The sequence below is a fragment of the Felis catus genome, chromosome F1 (genome assembly GCF_018350175.1).
Source record: "Felis catus isolate Fca126 chromosome F1, F.catus_Fca126_mat1.0, whole genome shotgun sequence".
NCBI lineage: Eukaryota > Metazoa > Chordata > Mammalia > Carnivora > Felidae > Felis > Felis catus.
The window spans coordinates 45016691-45040401 of record NC_058384.1 but is presented as its reverse complement, the minus strand read 5'-3'; the positions used below and the strand labels follow the sequence as shown (position 1 = coordinate 45040401).

Genomic DNA, 23711 nt, shown 5'->3' with positions numbered 1-23711 from the left:
CTATATGGAAAACCCAAAGGATTCCACCAAAAAACTGCTAGAACTGATTCATGAATTCAGCAAAGTTGCAGGATATAAAATCAATGCACAGAAATCGGTTGCATTCCTATACACCAACAAAGAAGCAACAGAAAGAAAAATCAAGGAATCCATCCCATTTACAATTGCACCAAAAACCATAAAATACCTAGGAATAAATCTAACCAAAGAGGTGAAAAATCTATACACTGAAAACTATAGAAATCTTATGAAAGAAATTGAAGAAGACACACAAAAAAAGGAAAAATATTCCATGCTCCTGGATAGGAAGAACAAATATTGTTAAAATGTTGATACTGCCCAAAGCAATCTACATATTCAATGCACTTCCTATCAAAATAACACCAGCATTCTTCACAGAACTAGAACAAATAATCCTAAAATTGGTATGGAACCAGAAAAGACCCCAAATAGCCAAAGCAATCTTGAAAAAGAAAACCAAAGCAGGATGCATCACAATCCCAGACTTCAAGCTATACTACAAAGCTGAAATCATCAAGACAGCATGGTACTGGCACAAGAACAGACACTCAGATCAGTGGAACAGAACAGAGAAACCAGAAATGGACCCACAACCGTATGGCCAACTATTCTTTGACAAAGCAGGAAAGAATAACCAATGGAATAAAGACAGTCTCTTCAGCAAGTGGTGCTGGGAAAACTGGACAGACACATGCAGAACAATGAACCTGGACCACTTTCTTACACCATACACAAAAAGAAACTCAAAATGGATGAAAGACCTCAATGTAAGACAGGAAGCCATCAAAATCCTCAAGGAGAAAGCAAGCAAAAACCTCTTTGATCTTGGCCGCAGCAACTTCTTACTCAACAGGTCTCCGGAGGCAAGGGAAACAAAAGCAAAAATGAACTACTGGGACCTCATCAAAATAAAAACCTTCTGCACAGGAAGGAAACAATCAGCAAAACTAAAAGGCAACCGACAGAACGGGAGAAGATATTTCCAAACGACATATCAGATAAAGGATTAGTATCCAAAATCTATAAAGAACTTATCAAACTCAACACCCAAAAAACAAATAATCCAGTGAAGAAATGGGCAAAAGACATGAATAGACACTTCTCCAAAGAAGTCATCCAGATGGCCAACTGACACAGGAAAAAATGCCCAACATTACTCATCATCCGGGAAATACAAATCAAAACTACAATGAGACACCACCTTAACACCTGTCAGATGGCTAACATTAACAACTCAGGCAACAACAGATGTTGGCGAGGATGTGGAGAAAGAGGATCTCTTTTGCATTGTTGGTGGGAATGGAAGCTGGTGCAGCTACTCTGGAAAACTGTACAGAGGTTCTTCAAAAAACTAAAAATAGAACTATCCTATGACCCAGCAATTGCACTACTAGGCATTTATCCACAGGATACAGGTGTGCTGTTTTGAAGGGACACATGCACCCCCCATATTTATAGCAGGACTATCAACAATAGCCAAAGTATGAAAAAGCCCAAATGTCCACTGATGGAGAACGGATAAAGAAGATGTGGTGTGTGTGTGTGTGTGTGTGTGTGTGTGTGTGTGTGTATGTATGTATATATATATATATATATATATATATATATATATATATATATATAAAAAATGGAATATATATATAATGGAGTATTACTCAGCAACCAAAAAGAATGAAATCTTGCCATTTGCAACTATGTAATGGAACTGGAGGATATTATTCTAAGTGAAATTAGTCAGAGAAAGACAAATATCATATGACTCCACTTATATGAGGACTTCAAGAGACAAAACAGATGAACATAAGGGAAGGGAAACAAAAATGATATGAAAACAAGGAGGGGGACAAAACAGAAGAGACTCATAAATATGGAGAACAAACAGAGGGTTATTGGAAGGGGTGTGGGAGGGGGGATAGACTAAATGAGGAAGGGGCAATTAAGGAATGTACTCCGGAAATTATTGTTGCACTATATGCTAACTAATTTGGACGTAAATTTAAAAAATAATAAAATAAAAAAACTCAAAAAAAGAAAAAAAAAGAAAAAGTTTTAATCATTTGTTGGGTTTGGTGTCCACTGTCTATAATCCTCTATATGAATGGAGGCCAAGTGCTTTCTTTATCCATGTTGTCTGAGCACCTAAAATATTGTTAAGCACATAATAACGTTCATGGACTTCTACTGCCATATTTAAATCACCAAGCCTTTTAACCTCTTCAGATATAAACTAAATACAATTTATTAATTTTTAAAAAGCATCCAAAATCTTTATATGGCCACTGACTTAACTGTGGAATCTAATTTAAGTGGCAACACTAAATACTTCTTTGTCAAGGGAGGCAAATGCAATATTCCATAAATCTATGGACTTTACCACCACCTTTTAATCAATATCACTTGAAATACTCAAGTTCTATAAACAAGAGAATTGGGTTTTACTCTCCCTAGTAATTAGTATTCGTAACTCCAGCATTTGTTTCAGTTAGTAGTACTACTTAAATAATATGATAAATGAAGAATTGGAAATTTGAAATTTGGAAATTGACTTGAATTTATAAAACTTATATTTATTCTCATTACATTCTAAACTCTCTATGTCACCAACATGTTTAAAACTACCTGAGTTATTGAATTATTTGCTACATTTAACTATTTCCTAATCAAAGACTTTACCCAAAATCACACACTTGCCACTGTGCATGAATATTACATACTTTAATACTAAACTCAACCATGTTAGTTATAGAACTTTTCATAATATGGAAAGTGTCTAGCTTATGATTTATGAAAGAAACTACTCTCAATATTAGAGAGAAATCAGCCTAAAATAACTATACATTCTGGACTCCAATGTCACTGTCACGTTAACTTTTGAAACTACTTCCTTTTTGCTCTCTTGCATTTATTTAGAAGAATCATGTTACTTGAAGGGTAGAAACATTTTAAAGGGAATTTTGCAGAAATTTGCACAAGCTTAACAAATTCTAAAGAAAGAACATTCACACTATTTAAGCAAAAAGGAAAATAAAAGAAAAAAGGCTCTCAAACCTCCTCACCGAATCATAAAAATTAGATTTAAAAAGTATTTTGAAAAGTATCGTCCCATGTTATAATTTTATAAAAGTAAAAACTAAGATGTGGAGTAGTTTAATACGAGGCAGAAACTGGACTATTCTCATCATATTATTTGGCTATAGCATCATTTCCTGAAACCAGTTATGGAGTATCTATATGGAACATGTGGAGAATGTTAAGAGTATCTGCCAACTTATTATAATCTATTTTGGTTGTAGTAACACATCTAGCAATATTTTGAAGTTAAGAAATATAAAATGTATATTAGTGTTCTATGTCAATCATTCAACTAAAAAATAATTTTAGATCATTCATTTAAGCTATCTTTCCCAACAGTAATTCAGCTCCTTTTATGAAGGAATGAAAGACATATATCTTCAGTGTCAACTGTACTTCAATTAAAGAAAAAAAGTGTATCTTCAGGATAGATAGATACACAGATAGTTTATTGTTACTTTATCATATAATTCTTAAGGCTAATACAGCATTGACATACTTTTGATTTGCATTATTCATAAACATTAATATTTTATTTATATATTAGCTATTTTTCCAAGAACTATGAATGCTACAACATGCTAGCTAAGGATCTGAAACCATTTAGTGATTATAACCATTTTAATATAGATTGTTATCTTACTTCATTTATATATGTCTTTGGAGCTCTTATTAAACAAAAACTGCCTCTTCTCCCTGATCATAATTGATGAATTTCAGTTAATTATTATTTTGTGCCTGTACCCAGAAGTGATTTTAATGATGGGTGCAGATTTTCTGATAAACTAAATCTAAGAATGTGCTCAAATAGTCCACATTGGTAATAAAAATATCCTATTTTGCCTTATCATAAGAGATACATCTTTTCAGTCAGTCAAAGACTCAGTTAAACTGTTTAAATTATATGTTGAATTGAAAGTGGTGGAAGAATTTAATAATGCAGAATTTAAAACTAAATAAGCATAGCTGATAGATGTAAATAAACACTCCTGCCTTTAAATTTTATAGTAATCAAATTTAAAATTGTTTTGTGACTGGGCCGTAACATTAAAACCAAAAAGTCTTGCTTAGAATTTTAGTGGATATCTAATTGTAACAAAAATTTTGCTTATTATCCTGTATTGTCTGCCTGAACATTTGAAATTAAATATTTTAGTGCTCACTTCGGCAGCACATATACTAAAATTGGAACGATACAGAGAAGATTAGCATGGCCCCTGCGCAAGGATGACACGCAAATTCATGAAATTAAATATTTTATTCCAATTTAAGATGGAAAAAATAAAACAATGTCACACCATGTTCAATTTATCTTTGTTTAGTTAATCCACATAAAAATTACTCATATTCATTTATACTCATTGATTTTGAAATGGAAAAATGCAAATTAATATGATTTTCTTAAAATTTCTATGTTCTTAAAAATACCTGTAAATTTTAAATAAGAAACAAACTGATTTATATAAAACCAATAGGTGCTATAAAACTTAAATGTTTCATAACAGAAAAAGGGTAACCTTACTCATAAAGGTAAGTCATGTGTATTCATACAAATACATTTATGGATGGTTTACTAAAATAAAGCATTGTACTGTATAATAGAGATGTAGATATGAATACAACACCGTCATCTACATAAAAGAGCTTCTAAATCTAAAGTGAATGATTTTAACCCCAACTTTATAATATTGCTAATAATCATACCATAAATTAATAATCAAACATTTAACTTATAACTCGATTAATGCTAACTTAGGTAAATTACTTAATCTTTTTAAACCTTATCCTCAACTGGAAAGTAAATGTAATAATATTAACTTCTTCATTTGGTTCTTAAGGGAATACAATGAACTAATAATGCTCGGTGAAATGTCTGACACATAATGCTCAATGAATTCAGTATTTATTTATTTATTTATTTATTTATTTATTTATTTAGTAATTTATTTAGTAATGTATTTATTTAAATTCCAGCCCAGCATAAAAGAACTAAAAGCACAAAAATGAGTCAAATATAAGAATCAACTATCTACACAAAATAGATATAAAGCCTTTGTTTTTCACTTGACAAGAAAATAAATGTACTATTAGAGCAATATAGTCAGTGCATGGCGTGCCTGGGTGGCTCAGTTGGTTAAGCATCAGACTCTTGATTTTGGCTCAGGTCATGATCTCACAGTTCGTGAGATCAAGCCCTACGTGAGGCTCTGCACTGATAGCATGGAGCCTGCTTGGGAGTCTCTCTCTCCTTTGTTCCCTGCCTCTCTGCCACTTCCTGCAGTCTGTCTCTGTCTGCCTCTCTCTCTCTTTCTCTCTCTTTCTCTTTCTCTCTCTCTCTCTCTCTCCCCCTCCCAAAGTCAATAAACATTAAAAATAAACACAGTATATGCATAGACTATGGGGAAAGAGACTGGGGTTGAGAAAGTAGCATGTCTGTTTCTCTTTACTATGGAGTTAGTAACAGAGTTATTAGCAGCAAACAATCATCCATGAATTAATGAGAGTAGCTGTAATCTTGTCCAATCTTTTCTCAAACCTGCAACTCTCAACTTTCCAAAAAGAAAAGTTAGGCAATTTGCAAAATAAACTCATAATATTTAACTATTTACAAAGACCAGAGTCATGCTGATATTAGCTGACCTTTGGAGGGTTCACTATCATCATTTACGGAAACTGACAACTAATTCTTGGTAATGCAGTCAAGATAAAAAAAAGATTAAGCACTATTTCTCGGCCAAAATGTCAATAACAGGCTAGTGACATGTTTTAAAAAGGACAAGTTATCTCTGAGATTGCCTGAATGAAAGAATTTTCATACAATTATGTAAGCCTGCATATATATACATATATATATATATGTATATATGTGTGTGTGTGTGTGTGTGTGTGTGTGTATAATATGTATTTATTTATATAGTTCACTCACTGACCTGGGTAACTACTAAGTATATCATCATATGAGAATATTCATGATTTGAATGTTAAAATGTTAGTATTTAGGGGGGAAAATACCAACAAAATTTGCTCTTCTTATATTATTTTTACACATACATTCATATTCACCATTCTTTTTTAATGTTTATTTATTTTTGAGAGAGAATGTGTGCATGTGTGAGCAAGCAAGCAGGGGAGGGGTAGAAAAAGCAAGGGAGACACAGAATAAAAAGCAGGCTCTAGGCTCTGAGCTGTGAGCACAAAGCCCCATGCGGGGTTCAAACTCACGAATCTTGAGATCATGACCCGAGCCGACGTCAGGCGCTTAACTGACTGAGCCACCCAGGCATCCCCATATTCGCTGTTATTTAAATAGATATTTAATTATATCTAACTTATAGGTTTTCTATTTTACGAAGATTAAATACACCTATTTTTGAAACTATGCATTTTGTAGAGAATTTTTGCCATGCATGTGTTTATGTTTTTGCATAATTGTGGTTGATATTCACAATGGCTTAAACTGGACTTTCAAAACTTTCACAGAGCCATTTCTACCTTAATGTAATATAGTTTTATGAATACCCATTTGTGATGATGTCTGTTTTAAAAATCACTTTTGGGGCACCTAGGTGGCTCAGTTGGTTGAGCATTGGTTTTGGCTCAGGTTATATCATCTCTCAGTTCATGACTTGGAGCCCCAAGTCCAGCTCTGTGCTGACAATGTGCAGCCTGATTGGGATTCTCTCTCTCTTTCTCTCCCTCTCTTTCTCTCTCTGACCCACCCCTGCTTGCTCACTTTCTCGAAAATAAATAAAAAGAATAAAAAATAAAATAAAAATGACTGTTACAGAATAAAAATCCTTAAGGAATTTTATGGCATGGTACCTTGGCAAGATTTTCTGAATCAAAGTGGCCAAGCACTTAAACTATGCAGACTAGAGGACAAAATACATCCTTAAATACCTGCTCAGAACTTGATTACCACAAACACACTAAATATACAGAAAAACAGAAAAATACCCTTGGGAATTACATGTCATCTAAAACTTTCACAATCAATAAGGATAAGAGATTGAGTACATGACTCAAACCATATGAAACAAATTCAGTTTTTGAGAGGTATAATGTTTTATTTGATTTTCAACCAATGTTTGTAGATTTTCCAGTATGACCTATAGACATCAGAAGATGAAGGCAATGAATAAAAAGTTATAAGGTAAAAAATATTAGGGAAAACTTTGCAGGTGGAGAGAGGAGAAAATTATTTAATTTTGTAAGAGGTTGAATTTATTATAATATTCACTTTCTATTACTAGACAAATGATAGAAGATATATATGATGTTATTAGTATTATTCTACTCCTATCTATCATTAAGGTAATTAATATTTAGTAAGTGCCCTTTTGCTTGTTTGATATTTTATTTTGTTTTGATTTCGTTTCTAATGTAAACTTCTGTTTTTAGTCTGTCAATTTACTACTATAGGAATTTTATATCTATCTCTTGAAAGTGACCTTGGTATATATTTCTGTATCTCAACATATGTTCCTTGAAAAGCCAATCTAGCACTGTATCTGGTAAGCCACTCAGCTAATTGGTCTGTGTTGCATGGCTATATAGCCCGGATTATAAACCCTCTGTAGCCATCTGTGTGAAGAACAATGTATCATTAAACCCATATTTATCAGGAAAAAAAAATTGGCAATTCTAGGTTAAACATATTTATTTATTTCGTAAAGGACTTTCCAGATCATTTTAATGAGTTAATGTTTATTGTGGATCTCCAAGAGTAGAATAATTTTTATAAGATTAACGAAACACACCTGCCAAAATTCTTAGTTTTGAGAGAGTATCTCAAAGGATTAGGGTCTTATTAACTCAACTAGGAGAACATTAGCTCATAGTTTGTGCTTTGTCGCAGTATTTTAGAATCAGTTTAGCTTAATAATTAAATGATTTGGGTAATTTTTTATCTTTGTCCATGCCCTGAATTATATCGCCCTGGATTAACTGTTCCTTGAAGGAATTTAACAACGAAACTGTCAGGCCCTGAGGTTTTTTCTTTTTTCTTTTCTTTCTTTTTTTTTTGGTTTTTTTGTTTACTTTTTCTTAATGGAAATCAAAACATATAATTTTAAAAGTGCTCCATCTCTATCTTAATTACAATTTAAGACTGCTAACAAATCTGTAAACATGCAGTTTTAAATGACCTACCATTCCTTCCTTAGATCTACAAGAATAAATAAGCCTCAATCATCATTCCTTGTTCTTTGCTGACTTCCTACAAATCTAAACTTTGAACATACCTGACAAAGTTTAGAAATACAGGACAACAGCGGTCATACTGAGTACTGGATAAGCAGAGAAGCTCCCTCTCTCTGCTGACAAAGAAGCTAAGAGAATAGGACAAATTGTTTCATAAATGCTGTGATTATTTGAAATGTGCATCACCAAATTGAGCATGCCATATGGAAAGGAGGACTCCAAATTGTATTCTTTAAAAAAGAATTTAAAATTCTTTTTTCTTAACTAAAATACTGTTAAATCTCATTAAGAATAATTTTCAAGAAACTATTCAAACACTTATGTAAAAAAGCCATAACCACATTAATACACACACAAAAAGGATTATGCCCCATTTTGCACTAAATGCATAGAGCCAGAATATATACCATATCAAGCATTAAAGTTATAAATACTGTTGGTAATAAAAAAGCTAATACAATGTATTAATTTTGAAATTTTCACTTTAACTAAATATTCGTCCATTAGGAAAAAGCTAACATGTTAACTTACATATTTTAAAATATTTTTTTCTGACTCACCTAGTAAAAGAAAGATCACCAGGATATGAGACAGAAATTATCTAAGGCTACACCAACCATAACAGAGCGGTAAGTCTTCTTTCTTATATTAAACGCTTCAATTAAAGGGATTCCACATTGTCCATTACTATTCTGATTCAATATATTTCTTTTAACAAAATTACATTAAATTCATTTCCTCTCCTTTCATCATTAGTGATTTAAGCAAAATAAAAGCATCTGGGGAACAGTCTTCGTAAATTACTCATAGACGCATCAGCCTATGGGCCATTAGTATGATAATGCATCAGATGGAAGTAGGGTCTTTTTGTTCATGGTAGGAAGGATGGAACTATAATCATGTAGTGTTTTGTTCTGTGTTCCTCAGGTTATATGCTGGACTGAGCATATATTCATATTCATCTATAATCATTTAGTAAGAAATGTGTACTGGGTCTCAATACAAAATGTATTTTCTAGTGTGAATTGTGAAGGAAGTAGACAAAGAAATAAGGCAGTGGGATATGAGAGAGGAGTAAAACAGATTAGCGAGGTGAAAATGAGACAAAATTTAGTCAAGAATCAGGAAAAATCATGATCATGTTCTTGTAACTCTCATTTTAGGAGCCTCTAATGTTAAGAAATGAAACCATTAAGGGAAAAAAAAACAATAAAAACCTGTAACATCAGCAGAATGCTATTATATTTTCATATTTTAAAAACAGAATTGATAAGACAGTAAATAAAGACAAGGTGGTACTTAATCATCTCACATTCCTGTTAATAGATAAAAATGTTTTATTTACCACTTCTTGCTTCCTGGAAAACTCGGGATTTTTCTCTCCTGAATCTCCAATAAAGTGCTTATCATTTTATTTTTGCTCTATTGTAGATCATATACATTTGAAAATGTTTTTTTTTAATTTTTTTTCAATGTTTATTTATTTTGGGGGCAGAGAGAGACAGAGCATGAACGGGGGAGGGACAGAGAGAGAGGGAGACACAGAATCGGAAACAGGCTCCAGGCTCCGAGCCATCAGCCCAGAGCCCGACGCGGGGCTCGAACTCACGGACCACGAGATCGTGACCTGGCTGAAGTCGGACGCTTAACCAACTGCGCCACCCAGGCGCCCCTACATTTAAAAAAGTTTCACATGAATTTATTCACCTATTTATTAGGTGTTACTACATAGTAGGCAAAGAATTAGGTACTAGGGGAGACAGTGGTATGGAAAAGCTGGCATGACTGGTCCCTTCTGGAAATTAGAGTCCAGTCTGAGACAGAAAATGACGACTAACCTAAATATACATAAATTTAAGAGGAGAGCCCTTTTGCCCCTGCCTTGCTATGCTCTCCTGTAATCCTGAATTTGACCTAATCAGGTGGACTGGACATAAATGACAAAGTGATGTTTACATTAACGTTAAAAAAAAAAAAAAGATAAGACAGATTCTACTCTGCAAAGAAAAATAAGGTAGAATATTATAAGGATAAAGAAGGTTAGTGTGATGGGAATAGTAAGGGAAAAAAAGTAGGGCTCCTGAGCAGAGGAAAAATCAAGGATGTGAGATGAAAATGAAAAGATGAGGAGAATCCTGATTGTACTGGAAATTTAGGACATATTAAGTAAGAAGTTTTGTGTTCATCCCAAGACACATGGAAAACTTTTAACAAGCATTAGCAAGCAGTCACACAATTATATTTACATTTCACAAAGGAAACTCTGGTTGCCATGTGGTGAATGGTTTGGAATGGAACCAGAGTGGACATAGGTAAACCAGTTATAACAGCACTTGTTGTAAAGAGGTTCTGATAGTTTAGATGAGTAAGGTGATGACTGAGAGGAATAGAAATGGATAGATTTGCAGGATACTAAGGAGATAAAATCCGTGGGATCTGTCGATTGTGTGTTGTGTCACAGAATAGGAGGCATTAAGAATGATTCCATTCTTTGGAATTGCCCCCAAAGAATGGACAGTAGTTGCTATTTCAGAGATGTGGACAATTTGGAAAAGAAATAGCATAAATTTGCCTTTGGACATACTTTCATTGAGGAGTCTAAGAGGGTATGTCAAAGAAACAGTTGAATATAAAAGTTGTAACTAGAACCATAAAAACTGACCTAAGACAATTTGTTGGCTCACAATTATCAGGTTCTTTGAGGTGCTCATTTGTCACCTCCAACGTAAAGAGGCAAAGTGGAGGCATCAGACCCTACTCCCCAACAACCTTGCGACCAAACATTAAACAGAGAGAGCAAGTCATAAAGCAAATTCTGCCACCTAAAACAATCATTCCTGTTCTGTAAGATCAAAGAGGTTCCTGTTCTTTCTGGGCATAACAACAAATACACTGAAAGAAAGGTTCATACCAACAAAAAATGTGAAAATATACTAAGGGCAGGTTCAGCTAATGGGCTGGTGGAATCAGACAACAGAATCCTCTGTTAAGTGGGAACACTCTTGAAAGGGTCTCAAGACACACATGACCACTCCCTGCAAGGTTAGGCTTGGTTATTCTTATGATCCAATTATGCAAGAGCAGATAAGACCAAACAATACTTTCTTGCCAACTATACACCTTGGAAAATATTTTTAATTCCACTTTTGTTCATATACAAGGATTCTGATATTGATGTTTGAACTGATGATAGCCTGGGAGTGGGTTCCTCACTAGAGTCCTTCACATGCTTATTACTATCTCTTAATTGTTATAGACAATATATCACACTACACTGAAATATTTATGGGATTACAGAAAATATAGCTAAAATATATAAAGTATTCCTAGTGGAAAAGTATAAAATAAAATTAAAAAGCCAAGGTCTGATCAATGAGAAAATACATCATTTAGTGAAATGTTATAGAAGAGGATGAGGACATAAAAAGAGTGTGTATATCTGCATATGTGTGTGTGCATGCATTTATGCGGTATGTATATATGGGCCTCACATGCCCACAGACATGCTCATAACCTCCATGTACATTTAAATGATTCTTCATGTAAATTGTTAATGTTTAATATTGGAATATTGGAAATATTAAAGTCAGTGACTTACACTGGCTTTCTGAGTTCTACCATGACATTAGAGATCCTTTCTAAACCTGTCTCTACTTCATTCCCAGAAACAGAATAATAGAAAAAGGTCAATAGTTCCAAGAATCATATTCCTTTTTCCCCCTTTTTTAAGATTTAATTTTCAAAAACAAGCCAAAAAATCACAATATCTATTTTGCTTTCCTTTTTATTTGTACTTCTTCCTAACCATTAGTTTACTTAAAATAAAAGGTATTCTCAACAGGAAAGGCTTCATAATCAGGTCATGAACAGTTCAATATAACTTCTACAAGTGGCAAAGAAAAATTTTGCATTAAAAAAACCAACTGTGAGCGCATTCCTTTAGGGCAATATGGCTAAAGGAGAGCCTTTAGAGTAAGACAAATAAGGGCAGATGAGGCCAGTGAAGTGGGCAGGGACAAATTATAAATCACTTTATATACAACACCATGGATTTTACATTATCCTGAAGACACAAATGAAAAACTTTAGGCAAGAGAATGAATGATGTGATCAAATGCAGTAGTTGCTGAGCTCATTAATAAAAGTCTACTGATACCCTGAGTGGTTACTCCTGCTCCAAGCAGCAACTATATTTACACTAGACTCTTAGTCTCCAGACTGACAAAGCACTTTAAGACACTACCGATGCAAATCATCCAAGTGAAGTTAGAGTTGTGAACAGAAAAATAATGGATGTAAAAAGCTACAAAATTCAGTCCTCAAGCACTTTCTAAGTTGTGAGCTCTTGCCTCTCTGCCATTTACTCTTTTTTTCCTTGAACTTTTTTACCTGATTCAGTTCTTAAAAGTGAAGTACCTAGCCAATAAAATATTAGCTTTACACACCATTAATTCCCATTACGCATTTAAACATATGTACCTACTTAGAGTTCATAAAAATAAAATATGTATATATCCAAATTCTCTCCAGGAAAGGTTTGAGACTTAGTATTATATTTCACATTATTTTTTTACTTTTCAAGAAATTAGTAAGATAAACAGTGTAGGAGCCAAGGTGGGCCACTTGGCATATGTAGTACTTTGAGCTAAAGACAACTGAGACCTTACAGTCTCAAGAGAAACTTTTGCCCCTCCCTTAACTGCACAAAAAAATCTACACTGGGGCTCTTTCCCAAAATAAGTGTTTACCAGAAATAAGTTTTATCTGAAAAACGCATCTATGGCAAGGCAAACATTCGTTTACCATATATTCACTTTTTTTATTTTCCTGTGAATTGCATTCTCTCCGTTTGAAGTTCCAGACCTCTTCCCACTCCTTCTTATTTCAGGATAACATATATACCTCATTTTTCCTGACTGCCTTTAGAACTTCCATGTCTATGTGGATTCCCTGTACATACTAAATTAAATTTGATTTTCTCCTGCTAATCTCTATTGTCAATTTGATTCTTACTTCAGCTACAAGAACCTAGAATAAGACAAAACATTCTTTTTTTTAATTTTTTTTAATGTTTATTTATTTTTGAGACAGAGAGAGACACAGAGCATGAATGGGGGAAGGTCAGAGACACAGAATCCGAAGGGGGAGACACAGAATCCGAAGCAGGCTCCAGGCTCCAAGCTGTCAGCACAGAGCCCCACGCAGGGCTCGAACCCACAGCCCACGAAATCATGACCTGAGCCAAAGACGCTCAACTGAGCCACCCAGGCGCTCCGAAGACAGAACATTCTTGCCCCCCAACAACACTTATTTATATATCCTTGCTCATGTGAAATGTGAGCACCAAATAAATATCAACTAATTTAAGCTGATTTACACTCATTTAACATGTTCCCACAGGGATGTATTGCTAGTTGCTACCACATAACAAAACTAATCCCTAATATTCTGTCTCTGGTCAACAGTTTCTGGAAATTAAATAAGGCACAAAATAAAGCTTTATCTCATTCTATCTGAAATAGTCCAAATTTAATCAGTCACTAAAAATAAAACAGAACATAGAGCTTCCCATGTTACTTCACACTGTAAGGAATGGGAATTACTCTCAGAGCAAAAGTGACTCTTATTTTTATATAATAATTTATTTGAACCCAGCTTTTAAAATGTAATGCTAATCTGTCATGAAAAGTTTGCAATAATGATATTTAATCACTGCTTAAAATCAATTGGAAAATTTCCTCTTTCTAAGAGATGGCTAAGTAAACATATGCCTGCTTCATACTCGACTCACACTCTATTTCATAGAGTGTAATATTTAGATAATTCTGTAATAAACAAATATAACCATATGTGAGTAAGAACACTCTGCTTCATACTCTACTCACAGTCTATTTCATAGAGTATAATATCCAGATAATTCTGTAATAAACAAATATAACCATATGTGAGTAAGAACACTCTTGAGAAGTATCTGATTGATTCTTTTGCACGTTCAGCTAACATTTCCATTGATGGTGCATTTAATTGTTCATAAGATGAGGTCAAATACACCAGTTATCTGTGTAAAATGGTCTCCTAGGTAAATAATCATCCTTTTTTTTCCACTGGAAATTACAACTGTTTTCCTGATCAATGATATTTGTTCAAAGAACAGTTTTGGAAGGACAAGACACATTCTGAACTAAAGAAATCTACTGGAAACATGACTTGTGTGGACATTTACCTAATACACATTTTGCTCCCATGGCCTCCGTTAAAAAAAAATCTGCTAAGAACATTACCATATCAAATTATTTATACTTAAAGAAATTAAACTGGGAATTAAAATTGCAATTAAGGTACACCATTCAAGGAAATCTTTGATTCTGTATTTTTTACATCAGAAAAAAATTAACTAAGCAATACGATAGCATTTTTTTAATTCAATATACGCAATCAATACGCTATTTCCTTTATTTTTTTTACACATCATGAGACTCATTTAGCTCAAAATTTCATTTAACAGAGTATCCCAATAGCACTTATCTTTATTCTTAGCAATTACAAATATGAAACACTAAGCCAATAAGCAGGAAACCATTACTATTTTTGCATTTAAATTTTTTAATAAGAAATAACATTTATTGTGTCTCTATACTTACATATAATGTCTATCAATCTGCCTATAGAATGAGATTCTTGAGTTTTTCAGGAAGTGGGAGAGGAGGATATTGATTACATTGAGAAATTTGTGTGATTTCTTCCTTCCCATAAAGAGAGCTAAATACAATTACATTTCTCCATCTACCTCAGCTGCCTTCAAGCTTACTATCAGATTTATAATTCATTCTTATTATGTTGATGTGTTGTTTCTTCTATTATGAAGACCCAATTTCATGTCTGCTTTTAAAACTACCTCAAGCCTTTTGTTGAAATTTATACAATATTTTTCTCTCTGTATTTGACAAAATTACTAAATTAAAGCTGAAAGACTATCCGTTAAAGTCACACGCAAGAAGGTGACGCAGCCAAGATATCTTTTTACCTAAGGTCCCTCCAGAAACTTGTATACGCACATATGTCCCTGTGAGAAATAAAGCCTAAGAAGAACAACTCTTTCTCTAAACTACAAATCTTTCCTCTAAATTATGGCAATAAAAAATACATTATGTTTAAATAGCATTTTATAGTTTACAAAATACTTTTATATAAATTATCTTGATCTTGGTGGTCATTCAGCACTGAGTCCTGTTTGAATTAACAATTATAAAATAGAAAGATTTAGTAAAAGGCAAACAAACCAAAATATCTTGGGGAGAAAAGTTAAAGCATTTGGGGGATATTTTAGGCTTGAAAAAATAGATGACTGGGTGCTTAATTGTCAATACAAAAGAGAATTGTAAAGCAGGGTATTAAAAGTGGTTTTCACCTTGCAGCAGACACACCAGAGGGGACAAATTCATATGAAAGTCAAATGATGTATTTAGAACATCTTAAAATCAATTTGTTAGCAAACCAAGATCTTAAAAAGAAATACCAAAAACTTATATAGAGAGATATGGCTCAATGGACAGGAATCAACCAAATGAACTGGATTACTAGGGGTAGTCAGAAATATTCTGTATAGGGCTACTGGGTGGCCCAATTGGTTGAGCATCTGACTACTGATTTCGGCTCAGGTCATGATCCCAGGGTCAGGGTCTTGGGTCACGCTCTGCACTGAGCATGTAACTATTTGAGATTCTCTCTCTCCCTCCCGCTGCACCTCTCCCCTATATTCACTGACTCTCTCTCTCTCTTTCTCTCTCTCTCCCTCTCTCTGCCCCTTTCCCCTGCTTGTGTACTCTCTCACTCTCAAATGAATGAATGAATGAATGAATGAATGAATAAATAAATAAATAAATAAATAATGAAACTTTAAAAAAGAAATATTCTATATAACCTCTGCATAGCTTTGGTGCTAGTTAATATAACCATGGAGTAGGAGATATACCAGCTTAAGCAATGAATCTAGAGAAAGGAGATGATGCTAAAATGAGTCTCTCAACACTCTGAATCAAAATATTTTAAAATACATTGGCAATGATTATGGGCAAGAAAGAAAGCAAATCATAACATAATGAAATAATCTGACGCATTTACTAATAAGAAATTGTGAGGAGAACAACAATGATATACGATCCCAAATATAAGGATTCTAAAAGTCAGCTGAAATGTAAAAGTGTCTAAGCAATTTAAGGAGTTAGGTAAAAGAAGAGGAATTAATAAGAAGGGAAAGACAGGATGAAAAAATGAGGAATTTAAAAGAGAAAAAAATAGAGAGTTTGTGGTGGTTTAGAAGGATGTATGAATTCTGCACAGATTTGACTGCTCGCTGGTAAGAAAATGCTTTTATTATAATGAGAATGTACTATAAAAGCTCTGACGTTGACTGTGGTTAAAAATAGGCAACCATCTGGGTTGAATGGTATAGGAAGGGCTATGTTTGGAGAAGTGAAAATAAAAAGAATTCTTGGCTCTATTTTAGAGATATGATTCTTTATTAAAATCTTCTGCTACAATTACACTCTTATCAAGTTCCCTCTGCATTTCCACTAGTTTTTACTTTTATGTTAACTACCAAATAGACGAGTGGCTATTTGATACCTAACTAAGGTTTCTAAAAGGCAGCCCAGCTATGATGGACTCTTTATTTCTCGTCCTCTTTATGTTTCCTTCCAGGTTGCCTCACCCTCATACATGGCACTATCATTCAGTCAGTTCCCAAAATGCAAATCTCAAAATCATCCTTCAATTTTTCTTTCTCCCACACCTTACATCCAGTTTGTCATCAAAACTGTATCACTTCTATTTTTTAAAAATTTACTGCAGTAAGAACACTTAACATGAGATCAACCCTCTGCGTGAAAGGGATAAGCATACAGTAAGTGATATGAAGGTACAGTTGTGGGGTCATAATATGAACCCAGAACTATATAGTTCCAATTTATGATTTTTACCATTTATACCACAGAGCAAGCACATCTTAAATGAAGACAGTCACAGAGTTGTAGAGAACTCAGTTGTCACTCAGTGTGACAACAGTTGTCATTAAAGTGGAAATTGAAGTCCATACTATGTGGCAGAAAATAGGATACCTGTGTGATGAACCACCGTGTATGCGCATGGTAAATGAAAAAGTTTAAGCACAAGTTGAACCAGACTGGAGAATCTTTTTAATTGATTATAAAGCTATTGCCTTTTTGTCAAGGTTGCTCACACATCATTCTTTTTTTTTTTATTTTATTTTTTTTTAAACTTTTTTTTTTCAACGTTTATTTATTTTTGGGACAGAGAGAGACAGAGCATGAATGGGGGAGGGGCAGAGAGAGAGGGAGACACAGAATCGGAAACAGGCTCCAGCCTCTGAGCCATCAGCTCAGAGCCTGACGCGGGGCTCGAACTCACAGACCGCGAGATCGTGACCTGGTTGAAGTCGGACGCTTAACCGACTGCGCCACCCAGGCGCCCCACTCACACATCATTCTTAAGGAGCCTGCAGGTAACATGACTCCATATACAGCTTGTCCTGACCCAGAGGACAATGCACTCACTGATTGCTTGAGAGCTCCAGGTAATTCATGGCCTTGAAGTGCACCATTCACAGCAATGACCATGGACCTCGGCTCTTAGCACAGATAAGCATTCAAGTAAGATGTGACCCTGGAGACTTGGATGGTTTATGGAGTTGTTCATGACCAAGCTCCCAATGCAGATATGGTAAGAGCTAAACAGATGTAGTAGGAGACTCACTATCTTTTCTCAGTACCAACCTGCAACTGGGTCACACCTACCTTATTGCAGCATCGTATATAATTTTGTTAATGAATGTCTTCTTCATAAAAAAGGCAATATTCAAAACTAGAAAAATATGATAGGCACTGACAAATTATACTAGATAAGAATTCATGTCAAATATTAAAAGAATGTAAATGAATTAAATACAGTTAATTTAAAAGCTTCAATGTTAGCTTATGGGTTTGGGGGAGTTTTTTTTTAGAAAAAAAAGTTTATTTTTCTAAACGTTTCATAAAGAATGCTGGATTTAAGAGTTTACTGGAGGGCTGCTTCCCACAAAACATTCTAAAGTGTTATCTTTGACACAGATCCATACAAAATAATTTCAGTGTTATGCAATTCTAAAAGAAAATCTGAACATTTAATTAGGATTTAAAATACAGATTCTCATGTTATCCTATTAAAAATGACTGAAAAATCATACTTGGTTTGCTTACTTAATTAGACCCTATATATAATAAAAAAGGGAACTTAATTACTAATCACTTGTAATTAGTGCTCTTCAAAATTTGTCTTTGAAGGGGCACCTGGGTGGCTTGGGTTAGTTGAGTGACAGACACTTGGTTTCAGCTCAGGTCATTGATCTCAGGGTTCGTGAGTTAGATGGTTTGTGAGTTTGATCCCTGCATCAGGCTCTGCTGAGTGGAGCCTGCTTGAGATTCTCTCTCCCTCTCTCTCTGCCCCTCCCCTGCTCTTTTTCTCTCTCCGCCCTCCCTCCCTTCCTCAAAAAATAAATAAACATTTTTTAAAACTTTATTTAAAATTTGCCTTTTGAAATGTTAACTATACATTTGGTTATGTAACAGTCCCCTCTTATCTATGGTTTTGCTTTCTGGGGTTTCAGCTACCTACAGTGGGGGCACATGATCCTGTCATAACGTCAGGTCAACAACAGCCTAATGTTACATCACAATGCCTATGCCACTCGCCCTACTTCATTTCATCACATAGACATTTTATCATCCCACATCACCACAAGAAGAAGGGTGAGTAGAGTACAATCAGATATTTTGAGACAGACCACATTCACATAACTTCTACTACAATATATTGTTATAATTATTCTTTTCATTATTAGTTATTGTTAATCTTCACTATGCCTAATTTATAAATTAAGCTTGATCATAAGCATGTGTATGTAGGAAAAAATATATATATATATGTATAGGGTTCAGTACTTCCCACAGTTCTAGGAATCCACTGGGATCTTGGAGTGTATCTCCTGTGTATTAGCAAGGGACTACTTACTATACAAGCTTTCAAGCTTCGGCAAGTTTTATAAGGAAAACATTAAGTTGAATGAAAGGAAATACTGAGACTGTTAACTTTGTCACCACCTGGTAAATGTCAATTTGTACAATAAAATATTTTCAGAGAAAAAAAAGTCACGTGGCAGAAATAAATAACCTTAAATATCTGTGCACTCCCTATGAATCCTATTGCTGTGCACAGTTACTGGAAAAATTTAATTAGCAATGGCATTCTGTGCTAAAAGCATCTAACACTTTGATTTCATGCTTGTAGTTCAGACATTAGCATTCAAATCAGCCCACGACTTGCACTTTGGTATTTATTGAATGAATACCAATTAAATTGTTCCAAATAATCATTTTCATTTCCTGCAGGGTATCAGCCAAAAACCTAATATTCCCATGGAATTTAAGATATCTGAGCTGTACGGATTTTTACATTTTCTAGGGAGAAATGTTGTTTTTAAGGTAACAATAAATCTAGTTTTTCTATTGTTTCAAGAAAGTTCTTATGCTCCTGGGCATTGTCCTTGTATCTATGCAAAAATAAGATTACCGAATCACTCCATAAACCATTAATCTGAGGTCAACATATACTACAATTTAGTAATTCATGAAAAGTGACCATACCTCACCCTATACCCTAATGCCCACAATTGCATATTCTTTGTTTCAAAATAAATGAATGATGAACACTTTTTGGGAGAAGATCAGGATTTAGATCAGATGGGAGAAGCAAAAGTGCGACTGAACCAAAAAAACCCAAAGAAAGAAATAAAAGAGGAAACAAAAATCCTGAAAGATGATGCGGGGAAAAAACCCGGCATGATGGCGCATGTACCGCAATGCTCTCTAGTATTTAATCAATTTGTTTCTGAGCTCAATATAGGAGGTGGTGTTTTCAGTAATTTTATTAAATTATTTTGCTCTCACAAATTTTAAAGTTGAAGGAAGAAAAATTCTCAAGACGTAAATTCAGAAATTATATGGAGACAAAATTAACAGCCAAAGTCTGATTTATCTGAAATTCTTATTTATGAGGTGTGTATATGCAATTTATAAAAATTATTTCAAAGAGTATTTCTTTTTAATTAAATTTGTAGACATTTTACTACCCAGTTATATCTCCTTGGCAGAAATAAAACATTCCTAGAATATCTTCATAGATTACACTTGTTAGATTTTAATTCCTTCCATGACCTCATAGCAAAGTTAACTGTGAAAAGAAGGTATTTAAAGGAACCTCTCCAAATATATGGTTTCAGCATACTTACCTTACAATATATTTAAGTACCTCCAATTGATAAGATACTGTTTTGGAATTTTGGCCCCTGAATGTTACTGTCTATCTACTGCAAACGTCTGTTAAGCATCTTGTAGTTTCCAACCACAGAGACGCTGGGCATAAAATGGTAAGAAAGGGAAACTGACCCTGTTCTTATATATCATGAAAATCTACCAAGAAACACTGATAATTAAAGAAGCATTCAACATTTAACATTTTTTTCCAACTCTGAGAAGCACAAAGTTTAGGCATCTCCCATTATTCAGACAGCCTTCGGGAAAAGTTCAAGGCAGGGCTTCAATTTAACACTTGAGACTCAAAGAAGAAGTAGGAGAAAAAGACGGGGAATCTGGATATTTAAAAAACTTAATATGAGAATCACTTCACTAAAGGAAGGAAATCAATCACATAAATCATATTGAATGTGATCTTTGCATTTGGCATTTGTGCTAAATTTTGTTGTCACTTTTTAGATTCCTTCATTTTTGCTACAGTTTTGTTTGTTTTAAAAAAGGATACATGTTCATTATGAAGACTGACACCATAGCAGAAAGTATATGGAAGACAGTTGAAAACATGATGCATAATTCTTATATCCATATATAATCACTTGAATATATTCCCATCTCTACAGATACATAGAAATACAGAAAGGGAGATGGATGAACAGATAAATGAAAGTAATTTAAACAGATTATAGTCATGTATATGTTGTAACTTTATCTAAATGTATTGTACTTATGTTTGCTAAAGTTAAAAAAGAAAAAAAAAGATTAGAAACTTGTTGAATTTGAGGCAACTAATTATTCACACAAAAGAGACAGCAATAGCTAAAATATTCTTCTGTCCTTAATCAAAAATATCTAGAAATTAAGAGTTTGTCATCTTTTTCTAAATTTTTTATGTTTATTTATTTTTGAGAGAGAGAGAGAGAGAGACAGAGCATGGGGGCAGGGGGAGGGGTGCAGAGAGAAGGAAACACAGAATCCAAAGTAGGCTCCAGGCTCTGAGCTGTCACCACAGAGCCCGACACTGGGCTCAAACTCACGGACTGCAAAATCAAAACACCTGGCCCGAAATCAGATGCTCAACCAACTGAACCACCCAGGCGCCCCAAGAGTTCGTCATCTTAATGTCTTACTAAAGTATAATGCTACTTCAAACAGTGATTTAAAAACTCACAATAATAGAAATGGGAAAATTAACATAATTCTCTTTGATTTTTTTTAGGTTATTTTTTTATTTGTGACTTCTAGAATATCAAAGAAATAATACTACAGTGGTTAAGTATGTGGGCTCTGGCACAAATTTGCCTAGGTCTAGATCTAAGCTCTGCTTCTTACTACTTGTGGACCTAAGATAATCTAAGGTTCATCATTTTATTTGACCTTTCTGTGCCTCTGTTTCTTATCTGTAACATGAGAATTACTGTGGCATGGCTACTTTGGTTTTCAGTCACTCCTTCACCCCACCTTCTAATTGAAAACCACCCTTGGCCAGGTACCTATGCCATAAAAATTAAAACTAGTGTCTCTGCCTCTGCCTGGGTAAGCCTTCAACTGCACTTCTGATAAAACTCAGTGTGAAAATAGGGTTTCCCAGAGAAACATCCAAGGCGGTGCAACTTCATATTCCACAGATTCTCATAAGCTATATTTTTTTCCTTTTCCTTTATCCTTTTTTGTCTTATTTCTGTAGTACTTCCTCAATAATATGTAGGTAGCAAACTTTCTAAGTTCTTGTATGCCTGAAAATAACTATACATTACCCTCATAACTCAATGATGGTCTAAATCCTAATTGCCTAACATCTGGCTGCCCACTTAGGCAAAATTTAGTTGGGACAAAAAGGTTTCTATATGTTCTAGTGTAATACAAACCTGGGGGCTGTTAGTCAGATCCTCTGACAAATGCACTTTCTGTCATTCACTTGTAATGAAGCAAAACAAATCTGACCAAACAAAACTAGTAACCAAATATCACAGTGGTGATAACACCACTAGAACATGGTTTAATACTTTCTCCAAACTTCAGTACTTATTTTCTGACTGTGCACTTCCCACGCGGCTATTTACCTTAAGAGTTAAATCAGTAAACAGAATTCAAGAACTTCAGCATCGAGCATTAAAATAAGTATTAATCAAAGATTCACAAGAAAATCACAAATACTTTTTTATTTTAAATTCTAGTCAGTTAACATATATGGTCAAATTGGTTTCAGGTAGAATTCAGCGATTCACTCGTCACTTATATAGAATATTCAGCACTGACTTAAGTAAGCATGTTAATAATTTTAACTAGGTCACATTTTTAAACAATAAATGGATCTATTTTCTCCTGAAGTAAGACTGAGGGTGTATACTGAATTGTTTTCATTGGACCAAAACATGAAACATCCATTAACATAACACAGCTCTGTATGCTACAGCTCTATGAAAGAATATAAAAATATCCAAACATACATATTCAAATAAAAAATTGAAGTTTGAAACAAAGTAGGTGCAAAATAAATCTACTAGTGTAAAATTAGAAATGCCAAATGCATTATAAATTAGAGTTCTTGTCATTGGTTAGATTATGTTGATAATTAAGCTAAAGTCATGCGCTTAATTCCCGATGTACCAGTTTCCTCTGCTTTGTTACAGAGACACGGGCTGAATCACAATCCCCAGCTGTCTTGGAAGTGTGCGTTATTGATCAAGAGGGGTACACAGCAGACGTGGGGAAAGATTAGTCCAATTCCATTACAATGACAGGAAAAACAATTCTGAGCACATTCCCTACAGACAGTGGGTCAGCTGCTTAATTTTATTTCAGTTTGGCATGTGTCTCTTGTAGACAGATGCTTAATGATAGTTCTTTGTAATGTTAATAATGATGAAGAGAAGATACATTTTTAAAACTATATAGCAGCTTCCCCAAACAGGTAATTTTAAAGATTGTGAGATTCATGAACAACACAGCCAGTTCACCAACTATTAGCTGTTGAATCTTTAGGGACTTAAATTTATGTATTAAAAATTGTGATTTTGGAAAAACACTGACAGTCTTGCTCTATGACATAAT

At 34.1% G+C, this 23711-nt stretch overlaps 1 protein-coding gene, 1 long non-coding RNA gene and 1 other non-coding gene across 16 annotated transcripts in view; 2 read left to right on the top strand and 1 right to left on the bottom strand.

The window, feature by feature from the left end:
• KCNT2 (potassium sodium-activated channel subfamily T member 2) overlaps nt 1-23711 on the bottom strand; it is a 363444-nt gene that overhangs the window by 203141 nt on the left and 136592 nt on the right. The window lies entirely within an intron of this gene.
• On the top strand, nt 4249-4355 carry LOC111558478. Its single transcript, XR_002739379.1, has one exon. It is a non-coding gene; the product is annotated as a U6 spliceosomal RNA (small nuclear RNA).
• LOC102899289 overlaps nt 19030-23711 on the top strand; it is a 43754-nt gene continuing 39072 nt past the window's right edge. Inside the window, exon 1 of one of the 2 annotated variants that reach the window (XR_006592113.1) lies at nt 19030-19097. This is a non-coding gene — a long non-coding RNA (uncharacterized LOC102899289). The remainder of the gene's footprint in view (nt 19098-23711) is intronic. The other variant, XR_442286.5, reaches the window with a different exon arrangement.